The sequence below is a fragment of the Tamandua tetradactyla genome, chromosome 10 (assembly GCF_023851605.1).
Source record: "Tamandua tetradactyla isolate mTamTet1 chromosome 10, mTamTet1.pri, whole genome shotgun sequence".
Lineage (NCBI taxonomy): Eukaryota > Metazoa > Chordata > Mammalia > Pilosa > Myrmecophagidae > Tamandua > Tamandua tetradactyla.
Genome location: NC_135336.1, coordinates 88,943,856 through 88,963,722, shown reverse-complemented (window position 1 = coordinate 88,963,722; position 19,867 = coordinate 88,943,856). Strand labels below are relative to the sequence as shown.

General features: G+C 36.9%; 1 protein-coding gene and 1 long non-coding RNA gene across 3 annotated transcripts in view; one reads left to right on the top strand and one right to left on the bottom strand.

The window, feature by feature from the left end:
* GRIK1 (glutamate ionotropic receptor kainate type subunit 1) overlaps positions 1–19,867 on the top strand; it is a 147,319-nt gene that overhangs the window by 56,052 nt on the left and 71,400 nt on the right. The window lies entirely within an intron of this gene.
* LOC143648034 (uncharacterized) lies at positions 4,269–9,020 on the bottom strand. Its single transcript, XR_013158334.1, has 3 exons — positions 8,845–9,020; positions 4,976–5,023; positions 4,269–4,810 (listed from the first exon to the last, which is right to left on the bottom strand). It is a non-coding gene; the product is annotated as an uncharacterized LOC143648034 (long non-coding RNA).

Sequence of the window (19,867 nt, the reverse complement as noted above, 5' to 3'; positions counted from 1 at the left end):
GATAAATGTATCATTTCAACTCCTGAAATAGCTGACATTGAGGAAGTTATTTGGTCTAAAGGTTATGTTTATTATTTTCTCCTTTGCTTAATGTTTATTTTCATCACTGTTATTATGTATACTTCAGATTTTTTTTTTAAAAGCCTTTCTGGAAGCTGGCTTAAAATTGTGGATGACAAGACAGAAGCTCATGTTGCTTAGACTGAGGGTGAATTTCTGATATTTGTCATTGTCTCATACTCTGAGGACCTGAATAAGGCAGTAATTGTATGGTTAGTCCATCAGGGCTGTGTTTATACAATAGATATGCGATGAGCCTCTTTTAATTAAAAACAAATAAAACACCACCACCATAAATTTCATTTGTTAACTCTTCTGCTCAGGAGAGAGGGCCAAGTGTAGCCTAAATTTTGAAATGCATAAAATTCCTTTTCTTCGAAGGGTTTCCCACAAGTGTACCTAATCCTTTTGGTCTTACCCTCAGTAAATTCATGTTAAAATGTTAGCAGAAGGAAAGTTGCTAAATGAATGAATGACTCTCTTAATTAGTGAGTTGATGAATACTTAAAGGTGTCATTCCCCTTGTGCACATTTACAGACCCATAGAGGATTCTTAAATTTGTAAAGCATTCAGAATTCAAAGAAAAATCTCCTTACGGTTGGATTGGTAGATGTGCAAGTTCATTTGGGGGTGGCAAGAGAACAAAACCTCATTGCCATGGTCTTCATGAGGTCATATGTTTTCACCTCTTTGACCTGCAGGTTGTAGTGTTTGCTCATTCAAATCTTTAGAGGAGTAAAAGATAGGGGACAGAGGAGGGGTGTTGGGGTACAAAGGTTAATTTCTTCTGCCTTGTAATCCTGTAGCCTTGACAAAGTGTATTGGCAAGCAGGAAACAGATTCTAATTCCCCAGTCTTACTACCATCCTTCTACCATCTCCTACAACATAAATGTTGTAACTTCTGGGAATTCTGCTTTATTTAATCATACATTCCACAAATATTGCAGAACCCTACTAAATGCAGGTGATGTAATTCAGAGATAAGCATTTCTTTCCATCAAGAATCAAGTGGGAAAGAGAATGCTAGCACAAAGAGTTTAACATAATGAATTCATTATGTACAAATACAAATAAAGAGCAAAATACAAATAGTTGACACAAATAGTTAACACAGTACAAGACCAAATGAAGTATGCCAAAGAAAGTTAACAAGTAACCCCCAAGAATGCAGAGGGCTTATTTAAATCATATTTTCCCCTCTCAAAAGATTTGAATCATACAACTCTAATCTGAGCAAGAAGTTTTGGAAAAGCCCCCTTACAGCTACAAAACACCTGACATGTGATTCAATAGCCATTTCAATATTCAGTCTTTGGTTTCAAATACTGCACTTGAAATAGCACCCATTCTTCAGGCACTCAGGACAAAAAGGGAGACACCTAACAAAGGTTCATATTGAAAATGTGCCCTGTGATTTGTTTAGTATAATCAAATGTTCTTCAGGATTCCCAGATGAGAAATAGTGAGCTCACTACCTCATAAAAAAAAATGATGGTGCTAAACATTGATATCAATCAATAAGATTATGACCAGAGTATATAACTCAATTAGCAAAAACTAGACTGGGAATTGCCAAACACTTCTCGACTAATAAAAATTCTATTTGAAATATAAACAAAGGAAATGATTAAGCTTTTCGACTGTGTTCAAGCTGGCCCAGTATTGAGTATGACACCTACAACTCAGTAATCAGTCTAAGTCTGAAGTATATTGAAGCCAGAAGATTCTGACAATAGAATTTAAATCTGCATTTAGTAATATGGGTAAGCAGAAGCCAGAAAGAAGTACTATTTTACTTTGTTAGTTTTGTGCGTTCAGCTCAAAAGATCAATTCTCTTTCATCACCTGCAGGTAGACTAACTCATTTAAAGGAGGAAAGTTCCAGTAGTGCCAATTGGTATATATGTATAACTTTCACAAAATATTGATCATAATATTTGTCAGTGTACTGTGCTTCTCACCCTCAAAGTGAGCTGAAGGCTATCACCTTCAGACATCTGCATAAATACATCATACATATACTCTCTCTCATACACACACACATAACTTGAGTCTTGGGAGTCAAGAGACATATCTCCTTATCTTTGTCCTATCATCAATGAGCTATGTGACTTTCATAAAGTCGTATCAACTCTGTGGGTCTCAGTCATCACCTTTCATTCCAAAATTCCAAGAGTCTATGTCATAGAAATATTCTAAAAAGTGGAAGGTAAGTTGATCAACTACTTTTCCATCCTAATTATCTCACCAGCTCCCTGGCCACCTAACTTCTGTGCCTCATGTCAAACACCCAACATTAAAGAAATAAGCCGCACCAGATAAATGCTAACCAGCTAAGGATGACTTCATTCAAGGGGCTGCTTTAGCAGGGCAGGCAGACTCCATCAAAACCCAACTCCATCAAAACAAAGGAGCCCCAGCTTTTTAACGGCTGGGAGTGGGTAAGGGGAATTGATCACCGGGATGGGTGAAAGATTCTCTGAGGGTGCATCGAGGACACTTTGTTCAGAATGTTTTCCTTTACAGTAATTAGGTCAGCTGGAGTCTGTAAGGTCTGGGAGAGAGGAAGAAGGAGGTAAGTATCTACCTAGTTAGGATTGATCCCAGAGTATTTACCCACACTTGCAAAAATTTGCTCAGTTCACATTTAGAATTAGAGAAGATAAAGTTTCCTCTTCTCTACGAAATAGTGGTTGAATGTGCTTGTGTTGTGGGGGAATGCAGGGTACAAAGATCAGGTGGTTCCTCTCAACAAGGAGAATATAGATTAAGAGAACCTCCTTAACTGTTTCATGAGGGTCCAGGACTGAGACTAGGCAAGGACATGTACTGAGCATCTGAAGATAAACACATTTCCCATGCCCATCCCCACCTGTGTTGAGTTAAAGATAGAAAGTGCAAATAAATCATAGGAAATAATTGGAAGGAAATGTGAAAAAAAAGGAAAATAGCAGGATCCAACATCCTCCTCCAGCCTCCTGGTGGTGACTTGGAGATCATTCTTGATATGAACCTGGAGTCTTTTTAGCACCACCTGAGGAGAATTCTCCTCACCTGTCTGCTTAAAGGGAAGGTGGGATCTAGGGTTTCCTGACAGGTGCCAAAGGCTGACTTCTCTGTGAGAGCTCAGGTACTGATCAGAAAAAGGAAATTATTGTCAAAGTATAGTTACTCTGAATATAAATGTAAGAGAGCATTCAGAAGCTTAACAGAAAAACAATAATTATTAGACAAGAATAATTAGGAGCTTACAATGTTTTAAGTGCTTTATATGTATTTGCTCATTTGACCTTCACAGTACCCCTGTGAATTGTGCACTGTTCTTATTTCCACCTTACATGAGGAAAATGAAGCTTGGTAAGTTTGGGTGACCCAGTTTGGCCCAAGGTTACAGTAGAATGGGATACAGTTAGAACAAACTGCAAAGCCAAGGCTCTCAACTGATTTTCTCTACTGCCTCTACAATCTAAAAGTCCAGAAGTTTTGAACGGGTAGAGCTTTAATCTCTATCCAGTGATACCCAATCAACACACTCCCAATCACTTGGCTATAGACATCTTTATGTATGAACTGCTATTTATTGAAAATCATTTCTGAAACCCTGATGAGATTTAAAACATTCAGCAAATTTCTTCAGTCACCAGTGTCATGACATTGCTTCCTTGAGAGCCTGAAAGGGCACAGAAGCCTATGGTTCAGAGTTTTGCTCTGCCTTGAAGAATGAAATCATCATGGGCTTTACTGCATCTGGGTCTCTCTGGCCAGTGTATATTCAGACTTCCTTGCTGCAAAGATGATTGTGTCCGTTACAGTCTCTATTACTCTCATTTGCAATGTACACCATATGGAAAGAAATAACAATCTCTAGCTTATAAATATAGTATGGGAGAATTCTTTTTTACTCCCTAAATAGCATCATAGCATGGTAGATTGTTAAAGCTTAATAAGAACTTGGCAAATTCTCCAATTCCCTTGTATTTCAGCTGGAGAAACTAAAATCTAGGAGTAAGCAAAAACAGTCTCTGGACAATCAAAAATAGATGAGAGAGAGAAAGAGAGGGTATGTGCCTTTTGGGTGCCCCTGCATGGGTTATATGCTTCTTTGGGTATTATTCTAGCATACCTAGTCATCTTCTTAGCTGAGTGCTATCTTTGGAATCAAAACACACGAGGCTGAATCCATGCTTTGTTTTTTTATTAGCTTTATCTCCCACACACCTTCATCTGGCAAGACAAGGCTACTGATTCCTACTTCACACCATTTTTGTGAGAAATGAAGGAAATAATATTTGTGAAAATGCCAGTATTTTCAAATGCTTACATTTAACATGAGATTGACTATTCTCCAAAGATGACATGTATTGTAGTACATCTGCCTGCTGATTGGAATGATTCAGTTAAAGGGACAAGTTGATAATGAAAGAGGGAGAAATTACAGAAGCAAGGTCCTTGTGTGGGAAGAGGGGATGGTGTCTGGTGCACAGCATGCTGGCATAGATCCAGGTAATTAAGTCAATGCAGTGGTAGAAATGTGTTTCTTCTACTTTCTCAGTAAAATGGGAAGCAAAATCAACAGCTGAGACTTAAGATGAACACAATCAGGATTCTGTAAAATGGGTTTCAGCCACATCACCCGATTTCAGCAGGTCTTCCACGGGACCATTTGATGAAGGGATGAATATTTGCACATAACATTTACCAAATGGCAGGTGGTCTGCAGAGGTCAGATCATGAAGTACCTTCCATTCTGTGATAATTCAGAGAAGTTTTGTAGGTCAGATAGAACACAAAAACAAACAAATAAGCCAACTGTTCAAGCCCAGACTGAGTTTGTGCAGAACATGGGCTGTTACTGCTTGAGATTAAAAAGCAGGCCAGGCACAGAAGTAGACATGGGTTTATTGGGACTTACCAACAGGAGAAATTCTCTAGTGGTGGCCATTCCAGACGTGTAGCACTTCTGCAAGGGATGGGGGAGTCATACATGATTTTAGAACAAAGACATTCCATATAGTATAAGGGCATCGGGTCTCAGGTATAATCATTAAAGAGCCTAGAACCTGATGTTCTACTAAGATTAGTGTTTAGGACTAAGATATGATCAATGCTGTTTTACCTCTGCGGTTGCATTCTTCCCCTTCCTGAGAAATTGTTTACTTTCTTGACCTTTGTCTTTGGCAAAAGCAGGTTTGTTATGGGCCATTTTGGAGTGGGCCCAAACCTGGCCTGCCACACCAACAAATGAACCAAACCAAATAAATAAATTCTCGTATTCTCAATACCCAGAGATTTAGAGAATTCTTATGCCACTTTGAGGAACATTGCATTATAGGCATCAAGAAGTTAAATTATGTTACTAATCTTCTATTCCCATATAGTGTAGAATTTATCACTAACCAATGATAAAAGGCATATTAATGCTTTGCATTGTCACATTACTCATAAATGAGCCTTCGCAATGGTTCCTGATATGGAAAATTCGAACACAGACATTAAGAGCCCTAATCCAAAATAATTATGGCTTCTTCCCTAAAGATGTCAGATCTAAGAGAAGATCTAACAGAGCAGCTGTGGGCTCATGCTGAGGGACAGGAAGTAGTAAAAAGGGAGAAGAAAGGCCTGGCTCAAACCCATCTTTCTTCTTAATTTTCAGAACAGCAGGAGAATATGGGTTATAAGCAGAGGAGTAGAGCTTGCAGAGGAGGAAGGCAACCCCCTATTGCCATCCTTCCACTTTTCATTCTTGGTCCTGCATGGACCAAACAGCAGGTTCAGCCCCATGTTCTGGGCCTTAATCATCTACATTATTGAAATTACAAGCCAGTGATTTGAACTTCAAGCTAATTACAACTTGAAAAAATATGTGACTACTTACTCTCTTTATGTACAGCATAGGAAAGGGCACTGGGAAAAATGGATGAAAACATTTATTGTTGACTTTCATGTAAATAGATGACCCTAGATTACCCTTGGGAATTCAAGCTTCAACCCTAATAACTTGAATTGACTGTTTGGGTATAAAAGTCATTCCTTCCTCTCACTGATTCCAATGGTATACACAGATTTAAATTTTATGTAGCCTGATAAATAACAGTAAAGGAATGCTTTTTAAGAGAGCTTCTTTTTTCCCCTTCTAAACATCCAATGCTGTTTTAAAATAAATATTCTGAACTAATAAAAAACACACTGATACCAACTTTGCTTAATTACCCAAATAATCTAGACTTAAATTATCTAGTCATGGTTTACATTTATAAAATGATCTAATCAGGGTGTAACTGTATTTGTGGTTGGATTTCTTCTGAGTGGGAGTTGAAAATAAGCATCTTTCTGAATCAATATATGTGATCAGGAACACCATCAAATATTTTAAAAGATAATTCCAAGAATTGCAAGCTTTTTAGTTTCAAGTAAATAAGATCTGTCAATGTGATAATTTTGAATCTTGACTAAACTTGCTCCATTCAACAGTTTACACATTTTATTTTTTACTATTATTAGAGAAATTGTAGGTTTACAGAAAAATCATGCAGCATATACAGAGTTCTCATATATTCCCCTATTATTAACACCATGCATTAGTCTGGTACATGTGTTACAACTGATGAAAGAACATTATTGTAATTATACTATTAGCTATAGTCCATGATTTACATTAGGGTTCAGTGTTTGTGCTGGCAGTCTTAGGTTTTTAAAAATTTTTATTCTAAGTTGTATATATATATATACAAAAATTTACCCTCTTAATCATATTATTATATATATACACATCATTGCTTCTAATTAAGTTTACAAGAAGCTTAGTTAATGGATGGTAGAACAACATTACATATTTTCTTTTCATCTTTCAGTTATTGGAAATAGAACCAGAGCATCTTTACAGAAAGAAACAGATTGCAATTATTTGCACAGTCCTCACATTTTATCAAGATTTGACAATAAACATTTCAAAATTAAGACAACACATGAAATTCTCTTTGTAAAAGGTTACTTGGGCATTAGACAATAATGCTGCCCATGTTTAGCTTGATAGAATACATACCTCAGACTCCAGTGCATTTGTTGACCATTACATAGTGCCAAACAGTGGATATTGCACAAGAGGTTTTAATTCAGTCTATTTTAATTATTTCAGATATGAACCTTTAATATTAATTGACTTACAAAAAGCTGAAGTTTAGCAATTTTCATTTTGATTGTTTATGAGATACATTCAGATTCTTTAAAGATAAAACAGTCTTTGGAATGGGACAGTTTAAGCTCGGGTCCTCCATTAAATAATAGTGTCCTCTTGGCCTATCTGAGACTCAGCTGGAGTCTTGTACAAAAGAAAAAAAAAAGGAGATGAAAATACCTACTGCAAAGTACTCATAATTAAATGAGATGATATATAACCTCATAGACAATCAATTGTTAGTTCCCATATTCCTCTCCCTCTGTACCACCTAAGAGAAAGATTCCATGTTGAATTTAAGATATTATAATTATTAACAAGAAATAGTAGTGAACAGGCTAGTTTTGAATAATTTTAATAAATTATGGATTTATGGGTCATAATATATCCCAGAAGTCATGAGGCACAGCCTAGGATGGGGACTCTTGTGCGAAGGATATGCTTAGGGTGTCTTCTCTGGAGAAACTAATGATGGAATAAGAGGAGTTGGGTAGGGCAAGGGAGAAACTAGAAAATCAAGCCTCAACCTGAGCTGATGAAGACATCAAAAGCATGAATTTTCCCAGAGGTGGTTCCTCTGGGAGGTTGACACACCCCAGTATTATTCATTCTGGGCTATAGGTATGTTCCTGGAGGGTGGGGCAAAACTTGTTGTTTCAGTTCCCTACAGATGCCATAACAAAGTACCACAAACTGGATAGTGTAGTCATTTGTTTTACAAATTCTGTAAAAGAATTTTGCAGAAATTTACAGTTCTGGAGGCTAGAAGTCTAAAATCAAGGTGTTGACAGGGCCATGCTCCATCTGAAATCTGTAGCGAAGAATTCTCCCTTGCCTCTTTTAGCTTACTGGCAATTCTTGGCATTCCTTGCTTGTAGATGTGTCACTCTGCCTCCTTCTTCATGTGGCCTTCCTCCTGGCGTCTGTCTGTGTCTGTGCCAAGTGTCCTCTTCTTATAAGGACACTGGCCATATGGGATTAAGGCTAACACTAATGTAATTTGGCCTCAGCTAAATTTATCACATCTTCAAAGACCCTATTTCCAAATAAAGTCACATTCACAGGACCAAAGGTTAGAACTTGAACATGTCCTTCTGAAGGACACAATTCAACCCATAAGACATTCCAGGCATCTCCAAACTAGCGTGTCCTGCAGGCCAGGAGAAATCCTCCAGAGAAGGGTGGAAGTCAGCCCACCCATTAGTTGGGGCAAGAAGATATCAGACTGGTAACCGGGAATTGAGTAGAGGCAATAACAATAACTAGCCACAGGTAGGAGGAGAAAGACCAGTTTCAACCACATAGATTCTATTCTAAAGTATGCATGCTAGAGAATGTGAGAATGATTGCTCACTCTTAAAAAGTTTTACTATGATTTTCTTTAAACAGGAAGTATTCTTGGAACATCTCACATTGAATTTGATTTGCAAATATTTGATTGACCCACAGATTTTAGGAATTAGATAATTCCTGAAGTCTTCTCCAGCACTATGATCCTGTGAACCCATCGAACTGTACACAGCAGATTTTGCAGCTTTATCATAGGACTCAATATTTGACTGATCAGAAATTCAGATACCCTTGACTGATATGTTAAGGCTACTTACGGAGAAAGGGGGCCATCCAATATTGGATTGTCCTGGGATTAGTGAGAACAATTGTTCCACTTTCTGGGACTACTGGGGTCTCAGAAAGCAGGACTAAAACTCTTACAGTCCTGGGCAAATCAGGTCTAGTTGGTCACCTTATTAGGAATTTATAGCAAGAAGGTTAAACTGCTTTAGTTTCCTTGACTGTTCATGCAAATACCATGCTATGAGTTGGCTTAAACAATGGGAATTTATTAGCTCACAGTTGAGAATCTAAGAGAAAGCCCAGAGCAAGGAGTCATCAAGGCAATACTTTCTCCCAAAGACTAATATTCTGAGGCTGGAATCTGGTGACCCTTGGTCCTGTGCTCCTGTCACATAGCAATGTGCCTAGCAACCTCTCCTGACCTCTCCTTTGCTTTCAGAGTTCCATTGATGTTCACCTTTTGGCTGCTCCCTCTGGGTCTTTCACTCTCTGTCTAAACTTCATTCTGCTTATAAAGGACTCCAGTCATAGTTTTAAGACCCATCCTGATTGAGGTAGGCAATACTTTAACTGAAGTAACCTCATCAAAAGGACCTACTTACAATGGGTTCACACCCATAGGAATGGACTAAGTTTAAGAACATGTTATTCTGGAGTACATACAGCTCCAAACCACCATGGTTACCTACTCCTATGATTATAGAAATTAGCAAATATGGCTCTTTAGTTTTGGATTATGTAGACACATAATTTGCCTCCTCCAAATTTTAACTTAAGAATAAAATAAACAGTAGTAAGTTTATAACCTGCATGCTTCTACCACCCCATGCCAAATCTTTGAAAAGTTGTTTTAATATAAAGTTCCTAATTATGTGACAAAATTTCTGTCTGATGCCACACTGGATTATACCTAAGAAGAAACTGAAGATTCTTACCGTTTTCTAGTTCACCTTCGTTTCCTTCAGCAGTTTTCTGAGCAAAATTTAATCATGATCCAGAAGTGATTTTTTTATTTAGTGATGTTACTCTGTTTCTGGCCATTGGAAAACTAGAATATTATCTTCTCTCAATTTGAAAACTGGCTTTCTACTTTAAAAATTCAGGAAGGCAAGTTTTTGGCTAAATTAGCTAACCATTTTATTTCATTAGTGCACTGAAAAACTTCTAGGCATATGGTGCCAAGAAAGAGTACTCAGCATTTTAAATGATTTACTACAGCAATGGAAAAATATGTGTGTGTGTATTAACTGTTATATCTAAATAACATATGCTTAGACTACAGAAGTAGGTAAAACACATCCTGAGTTTATCTCAACATCAGTGTCTTTCCCCAAAACATTGCCAACTTCTGGCCCCAGCCTACTGCCTGGAACATGCTGTGAGGTTCCTGCTTCACAGCTTTTTCCAGATCCAATGCATGCTGCTGGTATCTGAACCTCAGGTACAGCATAAGTGTACTCAAGTTCAGAAAAGGCCAAAATATCCCCAAGAGAATAAAAATAGGTGATGGGCCCTCTCAAAAATCTGGTATAATGAAGTGCTTCCCCTTGGAGGGTGGAGCATATCCTCTCTTTCAAGGGGAGTTTACAGAATGGCCATGGAAGAAGCAAACACATTTCTCTCCATTAATTGCTTGATTGGTTTTGATTTGCTTTTTTTCTTGCCTTGTAATACTTTCACACATGATGCCTATAATCACATCAAAACTGCTGTAAACCTTGCATGAAATCACCTGGTAATTTCCTGCAAGAAAAAGTTCACTCAAAGCAGGAATACCTGCTACATCTTAGTTAATACCCAACACCTGCATGTAACAGAGCTAATGCTTGTTTTCCCATGCTGGCTATGAAATAGTGTTGGATTCACTTTCAGCTTCCAAGTTAGCATTTATGTGGATGGACACACCTAGATAAATTGTTGAATAACTTTTTCTTAAAGTCGTATGCTTTACACTAGTCTCATTTATTCATGTCTTCATAAGAAGCTTTGCTTTATGATGGCAGACTCTCTCTAAGGGTGGAGATGGAATCCAATTTCAGCACTTAACAGAAATCTCTAAGGAGTTAAGATAAGCATGGCCATCTTTAGTCTTTCTTGATGCTTAGAAATGAATAGTATTTTAGTTCTCATGCTCACAACATTCTTTTTTATAAGAGAAGTTGTGGGTTTATAGAACAATGATGCATAAAATACAGAGTTCGCATATCCACCTTATTATTAGCACCTTCCTTTTGTATAGTACATTTGTTACCATTGATGAAAACACATTTTTATAATTGTACTGTTAACTATAGTCCATGGCTTAACTTAGGGTTTCCTATTTATATAATACAATCCCATAGATTTAAATTTTTTTAAATCCTTTTATCATACATACAACCTTAAATCCCCCCCCCTTTTTAACCATATTCAGATATACGTATTTCAGTGCTGTTAATCACATATGCTACCATCACCACTATCCTTACCAAAACATTTCATCATTCCAAATAGGAACTCTGTACAATCTTAGCCTTAACTTCCCCTTCCCTACCCCCATTCTGTACCCTAATAACCTATATTCTAGATTCTGACTCCATGAGTTTGCTTATTCTAATTAATTCATATCAGGGAGCTCATACAACATTTTGCTTTTGTGTCTGACCTATTTCACTCAAGATAAGGTCTTCAAGGTTCATCTATGTTGTTGCATGTATCAGAATTTCATTCCTTTTTACAGCTGAATAATATTCCTTTTGTATGTATGCTCCACATTTGTTTATCCATTCATTGGCTGATGGACACTGGGTTAGTTCCCTCTTTTGGCAATTGCGATAATGCTGCTATGGACATTAATGTGCAAATATCTGTTTGAGTCTATACTTTCAATTCTTTCAGATATTGACCTAGAAGTAGGATTGCCCATTCCTATGGTATTCCTATACTTAACTTTCTGCAGAATCATCAAATTGTCTTCCCAAGTGGCTGTACCATTTTACATTGCCACCAGCAACTAATGGCATTCTTATTTCTCCACATCCTCTTCAACACTTGTAATTTTTCATCTCTTAATAGTGGCCGTTTTAATGGGTGTTAAATGGTATTCCATTGTGGTTTTGATTTGCATTCCCCTAGTGACTAGTGATATTGAGCCTGAAAATATTCTTGGAAAGTAGATTTTTGTATTCCCAGTTGACAAATGAGGAAAATAGAACTAGTTCATTTGATCAACTTGCCCCACTGAGAAAGGGTATAGGAAAAATTTGAATCTTGAACTGTGTAATACCATACTGCCTCCATTAAGTAAATTTCTGTTTAGCCTATTTAGCTGACAGATGTAGCAAGTGGCAGAATAAGAACAATCGATAGAAGTTTTATTAAGCACTGAAACCCTACCCTCATTTAATCAATAGTCAAATAGGAGAGACAGACAATCAAATAATTCAATACTGAGTAGTGCTTTCAGAGGGATAATTATAGGATGTTAGGGAACTGTTTTCAAGGATGCTTGCCTAACCCATTCTTGGAAGTATAGAAGAGGCTTCCTGGAGGAAGGAACATGGAAAATAAATCTGAAGGACAATTAGAGATTACCAAAGTGATGCTGCAATACTGATTTACCTCAAGCATTTCAGACAGGGTAAATGAGATAAACCAAAAGTGAGAGGCTAGCGAATGTATGTGGACTCAAGCCAAATGCCATAGAACAATGGAAAGAAAGTGCAAATACTAATGAGCATGGAGCAATAAATAATAAACAGACTTTGAATAAACATGTTCTAAAACAAATAAGCTGCTACAAATTCTGAAACACCAGACTCTACAATTCCAGCCCCAGGAGTTTCTGAAGGGCATTAAGGATTCAAGGGAAAAACAATGGAATCTGATGCCACTCTCTAGGCCTCTGTCAGTATGTGATTTTTTTAAAAATAAGTAAAATATCGATGTCAAGTATAAAATAGTTTTTTATTCCCTCTGCTGGATGGATTTACAGTAAATGGAAATAAGCAGCCTGTCTTAATAACCAGAGTATGACCACTTTGCAAGCAGCTTTTGACAACACTTCTATCCAAAACCATTTGTAAGGCCATTGCCCCAGGGTAACTGAGTGATCTATGACAAGTGGGTGGATATTGTGTCAGGCGAGAGCATTAAAAGATGATATGCATCTTTTAGAAGCACCTTTATATTAACTATTTGGTTGTGCAGCTTTCATTACATGCTGCTTCCAAATTCATTTGGATTCAGGACCAATTGCTCAAACTTGCCTAGGGTACAATCTGTGGCAAGAACTTAAAGGGCACCAATATTGGTGTCTCAAATGTCAGACATGGCAAAGAAACTGACCTTCGGCAACTGCATAATTGAAGGATGAGGCTTAACACTGCAAAAGGGCCAAGTTCACTTGTTGAGTTCTCAATAGTAAACAGCAGGGACAATCCAAAACTCCTATGAGGGTGCGATCCCTTCTCAGGAAAGTCTTTTATGTGTTTTTAATACAGGGGTGATAACATCATTAAAAATTAAATTGCAGGAGTAGTTTCATTAATATACATTCAAAGCAATTTGCTAATTAGAGATCTGGAAAGCTAACTTTTAAAGTTGGTTCTTCTTATTTTGAAAGATTTTGCTCAATGATGGCTGATAGCAAATTCTGCTCCATAACCAGAGAGAGAGAGAGAATGAAACTATGCAGATCTAGTTGAGAACAAGCAGATTCTAATTAACATGATTCAATTGAACTGCAATAGTATTGAATCAATTGACTTTCACCATTCCAACTTAATTATTCTACAATAGGCGGAGTAATGTATGTTGCTTACAGCTTAAAGTAATTTTGAAAGCAATGTCTTTGAAGTATGGGGTCAAGCAATTTTTTTCTCACCCATAATTTGTGAATATTGTTTTAAAACATCATTAAGTAACAATATTCTAATTAAGTCTTTTGTAGTTTTGTAGTAATTTCTTAAAATGTCACAGGATTTATTTGACTCTTTTCTTCACTTGACTGATAGTTCTTGAGAGGCTAAATGAATCTAAACCCCAGAATCCTGGTCCTGGGGAAATAAATGCTGAAAAGCATTTGGGTTGAAACAGGATTGCTTAAATGTGATGGTAGAAAAACAAAACTGAAGGGATTGCTCAGCAAATCTGCCAAAATATCATCATATGCTTTGGGCTCCTTTGGGCTCTATCTGCAAAGGGGTTAGTTAAGAAACTATAGATAGTTGAGCAGTTGGGAACTTGAGATTTAAACCATAAGACCTGATGAGAATAAAAGCCCCCCAAAGCTGTAAAGAAATGCTGTTTATTTGCTTGATGGACAAGGGAGTGCTATGTCTCTCACAAAATGAGTTCAGCAAGTATCTTGGAGTTGAAAGCAGTAGGATGAGAACAGAAGCAAAGGGGGAGGGGGAGTTTATTCCATATTAGAAGGGATTCTAAGCATTACATTCTGCTTGATTCATTTGAGGAATGGAAAGTCCTCCTTAAATTGACCATTTTTCTGATATAACTTACAAAAATGCAGTCTCAATTTTCAAAAAGATCCCAGGTTGGTTGTTTAAGACTGTTGGATTCTGAGCCCAGGCAGCAAGTACTTGTATAAGCATATGCTGGGAATTTGGCAAGTTCCCAAACCACACAGAGCTGTGGATGCTTAGGGATTTTCTATTCAACATCTTCATGTTACAGAAAGAGGCACCAGGTGATGTGATTTTCCCAAAGTCACAGAAGTCATGCCACTTGCAGAGAATCCAAAACTATAGGCGACTAAAGGCTAAAGTCAAGGTCTGTCATATAGTGCTCCAGCTAGAATCACAAATGTCTCTGACATTGGAAGGTTTAACAGAATGGAGGCCATTTGTTTCACAAACATTTCTGATGAAAGTATGTCATTTTGGCAACTTAGAAAGTTCTAGTATTAAATGTATATTCTATACCTGTAGCGTTTTTATTGTGATAGGAGTGGCAAGTAGCAGAGACAAATGGTGCCTTCCCTACCTTCAAGAAAGTCATAATCTGGAGGGAATAGTCACAATTACATATAATACAAGACTTCTAATGTGGGTTACAATAAGCTATAAATAAAACAGTATTGAAACCCAGAAGAAAAAGCTACACATTCTGACTGCAGGGACTATGAATGGCTTCAGAGAGGAGATGACATTTGAACTGGACCTAAAATTAATTCTTTTACTCCTACAGTAAGTATTTAGTGAACACTATCCTTGGTAGCTGATATATCATGAATAAAACAGGTTCCCATTCCTGCTGTCTCAATATTTACATTCTATCAATGAGCAGAATTCCTCAAAACACATGGATCAAGGGTGGAGGCAGTTGCAGGTAGAGGGGGTAGCCAGAACAAAGTTTTGAAGTGTGAACATGCACAAAGTTTGAGAAGAAATTCATATGGTTGGAATGCAAGTTCATGTGGACCCAGTGGGGTAGAACAGAGACACAGATGGGAGCACAAAGGACAATAGGGAACAGTTTTAAGTAGTACGTTGAGAGGTGGGTTTTTATTCTCTAGGCAATTGAAAATATTGTTTCAAGGAAGCTCTCTAATGAGGCATCTGAAATACCAGGGTGCATTATCCTATAACTGTGTGATTGTTGCCTTTCAGTAGCACTGGGGAAAGCCTAAAGATCAGTGTAAAAGATTCCTGTTCCTTCCAAGTCTCCTTCAGATCCACACTCATGTATGAACTTTGAACTAATAAGGTCATGCCATGAAATCACATGGCATGTGATTTCATTCTAGTTTATCACATTCTAGTTTATCACCAGGAAGAGAATATGGGGGAAAAAGTGGTTTGGGACCATGCTAGGGGTTGATACCTTGATACTCAAAGGAGTACCTGTGAGGTCAGGCTGACTATAAGAATAATTATAATAACCAGGATCATTTGGGAGAAAACCTATTTTTCCCAGCAAACACAGGCTTTGAAAAGACGCAATGGATCTTGTCTACAATATCCATTGCCTACAATATATCAAAAGCCATTCTCCCAGAGTGGTCTGTATTATTTCAAAAAATTTCCTAGAATATAGGGGTATAGGATCCAACCAATTTGTGATAACAATCTCTCTTTTGTCCAATACTATACTGAAAGACATAAGCATATACAATTTTCAAGTCCCATTTATCGTCAATGACTAGCTCCAAACTCATTTTCACCTTAAAATTGCACTGACTATACCAGCCATAGCTAACTTTTCCCAACACTATAAAACATTTATCAGTGTTATTCATTTACTTCTTAACTATATACATCTTTGTACTGTAAGGTAGATAGATAGGTAAGTAGATACCAGATAAATGATAGGTAGATAGATAAGTAGAGAATAGATAGATAGCTATGTAGATAGGTAGGTAGGTAGCTACAGATGATAAATTAGATAAATAATAGATAGAGATAGGTAGATAGATAGATGATAGACAAGTATAGGTTATAGACAATAGAAATAGATTGATGATGGTAGAAAGATGATAGGTAGATAAATAGACAGATAATAGATACTTTAATCATTCAATTGTGAACTTCTTCAAAACTGGAATCAGACTCCAGGCTTGATCACTGACAGATAATTGTTTGGTGGAAATATTCAGTGCACATACGTAATAAGCGTGTAGGGTCTATGAAGCTGACAAGCTTTAAGGCCTATTTCAGTGATTCTTAGAGGGCAGTGTGAGGTATGAATGCAACAGAACCAACTGTAGTGCTCATAAAAAAAAATGTAGATTCCTTCCGCTCACCTTAAACAAATGCCCAGTGATTTTTGTGCTCATTAAAATTCAAGAACCACTGCATTAATAAAGTGGACAAAATAGGAGAGCAATTGGCTTTTCATTCACCAACAGCATAAGGGAAGTTTCTGAGGTAGAAGGAGATTCTTACAAAATGGTCCATGGTTATCATGTAATCATGAGGAGAGTTAAGGAAATCGTAATTAGGTCAGGATAGTAAAGAAACTGGATTTGTATTGAGCTTCCACTCTGGCAGCACTCTGTTAAATGCTTTGATGCATTATCTCTTTTAATCTTTACAACAACAATGTGAAGACAGTATTAATTTTTGCAAATGGAGCTCCAAGAGGTTAAGTAACTTTCTCAAACTCATCCTGTTAAAAATAGAGCATAGATTCAAAAGTCCTTATTGTTTGATTCCAAAGTTATACTCTCTCTGATACACTATACTCAAGAGTTAAAACCTGGTCACAATTTAAATGAACTACCATTATGTTGAAACGTATCTTATTTACAATGCCAGATTTATGACTAAAATTTGTTCATGAGCAATATGTGAAAACCTGTCAGCAGTATTTTTCTTTATTGTTTAAATGCAATATATGATGCTTTTTTATTTGGTTAATAGAAATACATTAATTTAGTAGTTCATTAAATCCACCTGTTTTCCCTGAAAACTTCATATTTTCCATATAGTTTTCTGAACCATAACATGGTTCTATTGTATATTGCCATATGATGCACCTTATAAAATCAAAGTATCATTGTTATGTCAGAATAACAAGAAGGGAGATATTTTTAGCTTGGTGAAAAAATGAGAACAAAAAGTATACTGAAGGAAAGGATCCAGGGGATATTGAAGAAAGACATTTCAAAGAGAGATGATCCATGTGATGGGGGGAAAAAGGACTTTCATACATATCCAGTCTTACAGTCATATTTTAAGTCAGCTAAAGTCACAATATTTATGGCAAAAAATTCAAAATGGAAGTAAATCCAAATGAAATCATAGAAAGTATGACCATCCTAGGATCCATTTAATCCAATGCTAGCAGAAAAATTCTAGGTGTTTCAAGTACATGAGCAAAAAGCCAAGAATTTAGACTCTTCCCACATATTTCCCTTGCTCTGAACTCTGATGACAATTAGAATATTATGTGTAAATTCCAGTTGCTCTCGGACCTTAATGGAGAGGACTGCACGAAAGAGGAGATGGCCTCTTTTCCCCTCATGATGACAGGACTTTCCAGCCATACGATATTGATTTTTTGGAGAGGTTGCTTTGTCCTAGATGAAGCAGAGAAACTGAGAAATGGGATACTGGAAGCCAGAATAGATGCTTTTGACATGCCAATTGAATCCAAAAGATTGAAGTCAGGTCAATTTAGGCAACTCAGGTTCCAAACATGCCATGAATTAGAAGGATGGAAGGATTTTAGTGCTGATTTAAAATTTTTCACTTTTCTTTGTTGGTTCTTTTTCTTGACAATGTTCTTTCCCTATGACCCATGCAGAATCTGTTGTTAAGATTTAAAGTGGGAGAAATTAACCCATACCTTTGTTCATTTTCGTTCTCACGAACTTTTCCTTGGGAATGCAGAGAATAATATAAAGTACATCATATAACAATATAAAATAGAACCATTTTAAGGTTCAGAAAACTGTATGGAAAATAGGAAGTTTTCAGGGAGAACAAGAGGATTTAATAAACTAGTAAGCTGATGTACCTCCATTAGCCAAATCAAAAAATATCACGTATTGCATTTTAAAAATAAAGAAAAATATTGCTGACTGGCAAGTCATTGGTTCTCACCTCCATATGTTTTGTTTTCCTTTTTTTTTTAACGTGGGCAGGCACCGGGAATATGAACCCAGGTCTCCGGCATGGCAGAGGAGAACTTTGCCTGCTGAGCCACCATGGCCCACCCTCTGTATGGTTTTGAATCCCTCCACCCTATATCTCATTAACTGTGGGATCTTTCCTCCTTGGGGACAATCATACTTACCTTATTTCCTCATCAGCCTGCTATCAGGATCAAATGAGCATACACACACACACACACACACATACATGCCACTTAGTATCTGTCAATGTCTAATTTTAAAAAGTTAGCCACATGACTCTCAGGCAAACATAACATAAGCAGTGCTAAAAATACACTTAAATCCTTAATGATAGAACCATCAGGATTGTAAAGCTAATTCAAAGAAGTAGAGAACAGTGATTATATAGGTCACTGGGAAAGGGTAACTGAAATAAATTTGCTGAGTTATAGGCAATACTGATTAATGTGCAACAGAGCAAGAAAACCATAGCCTTTGAGGTTATCTTTTGTACCAGATACAAAATATTTGCTTCACTATAGGACAAAATTCTACAAGTTAATATATAATCTCATAGTCTTGACTTTCAACAATAGAAATTAGTAAAACAAACAAAAGTATAATCTCCCAGAGAATTAAATCATCCTTGAATGAGCCTGTTAATAGATAATGACCCAGTTTGACCTTGAAAGGACATGGAGTCATTCTCTTGCTTTGTTTCCAAGTTTTAGATAATTTTTCTGAACAGTTCCCACACGTATCATAAATAATCTCTGAAGATTATTCATAAACCTCAAAGTCTGATGTCATTGTTTGGGGACCTGATTAATTTACATGCGTGCAGGAAGAGATGTTAATTAACCAGATAATTCTAATTAAGTATAGTCTGTAAATCCAGAGCTACAGTTTTGAGCAGCTACTAAAGCCAGGGGATTAACTTCTATATGGAAATTTCAAAAGGAATCTCAGTTTGCATTTTCAAAAGCCTCTCTTTTTCCAGAAATGCTTTTGCTGCTCTTACTGGCTCTTTTTTCCAAGACGTATTAGTTTTCTATTTCTGCTTAACAGATTACCACAAACTTGGTGACTTAAAACAACATAAATTTATTCTTACAGTTCTAAAGGCCAGAAATCTGATGTGGCTCTCCATAGGTTAAACTCTAGGAGTCATCAGAGCTGATTCCTTCTGGAGCCTCTGATGAGAGATTCTGTTTCCTTGCCTTTTTCAGCTTCTAGAGGCTGCCTATAATCTTTAGCTTGTGGTGGCCCCTTCCTCCATCTTCAAAGCCAGCAGTGTAGTATCTTCAAATTTCTCTCACTCTGTATTTCTGCTCCTCTCCTTCCATTATCACATCACCTTCTGTCTGTTTCTAAAATCTTCATGCATATATCCCTCTTATAAACACCCATGTGATTACATTGGATCCATTCAGATAAATTCAAGATGATCTCCTTATTTTAATCTTTAGCTTGATCACATTTGCAAAATTTCTTTTGCA